The following is a 1,071-nucleotide window of genomic DNA, read 5'->3' as shown; positions in this document are numbered from 1 at the left end:
GAACGATGAATTCTGCCGGTGTGGTCGGTTCTGGATCTCTTATGTTGCTCGTCACGCTCGTACGGAAAATGGGCATTTGTTGCAGGAGGGAGTCTGTGTGTCAAGTCGTAGTCAAACCTTTTTCAAAGGGGATGAGCACACACACAGCTTGCATTCCATGTTCACTAACGTCAGCCCACAGTAAGCTACTGGGCTAGACTTGGAGGGTCCGACCGGGGCAACTCGTTTGTAGGCAAGTCAAGTAGGGCTATGGAATGCTAGGACAATGTTATTATGTTTGTGTTATAGGCTTGGGTAGGAATTCTAAAGCAATACGTTGAGTGGCTTTTCCGCCGGCGGGAGGACGACAATCCCATGCAAACAGGACGGATGTTCCGAATGTTGCTTACATTCATGTTGTCGAAGCTCGCGACGACGGCTCTGGACAGGACGGATGTCAAGTGTGCGTTGGTGGACGTGATGGCAACGTAGTGAAGGACACGGACGCGCATGCACAGGCCATGGAATGGTATGTCTAAATCATGGATGGCGACGTTCAACTCTCAGAATGGTGATTTCTGCCTTTGGGTTCAATTCTGAACCTGGAATGCTGCTGGCTCTGCCCGTACCGGAAAAGTGCTTTCCGGTACGGCGGTGTCAGGAGGTGGTATCTACGTCGTCTTAGGGGCAACCCTAAGACTAAGGGGATGAACGCATAGAGATATACTTAGGGTTTCTTGGCTGCAGCAAGTGTTGTCCTGGGCGCAACGTTGATGGCCTGATGCCGACGCGACCTCCTTTACGACACTGCTAGGCAAACGCAGCGGATGTTCATGAATTACTTAAGCGTTCATATTACTCGTCGCAGCTTCAACGGCACTGTACTGGGCGGATGTAAGACGTGCGTTGGTGGACGCGATGGCCTTACGAAGGGGGAGAAAGACGCTTAGGAGATGCTTGGATTGTTATGTACAAGTCACGGACGGGGACGTTTAACTCTATGAATGCTGACTTTTAGCTACTAGTCGGGTTTTTTGAACTTCGCTGTTGTTGGTTCCGCCCGTACAGGAAAAGTGTCTTCTGATACGGCGG

Source organism: Volvox carteri (assembly GCF_000143455.1).
Source record: "Volvox carteri f. nagariensis unplaced genomic scaffold VOLCAscaffold_26, whole genome shotgun sequence".
Lineage (NCBI taxonomy): Eukaryota > Viridiplantae > Chlorophyta > Chlorophyceae > Chlamydomonadales > Volvocaceae > Volvox > Volvox carteri.
This window is presented reverse-complemented; position numbering follows the sequence as displayed.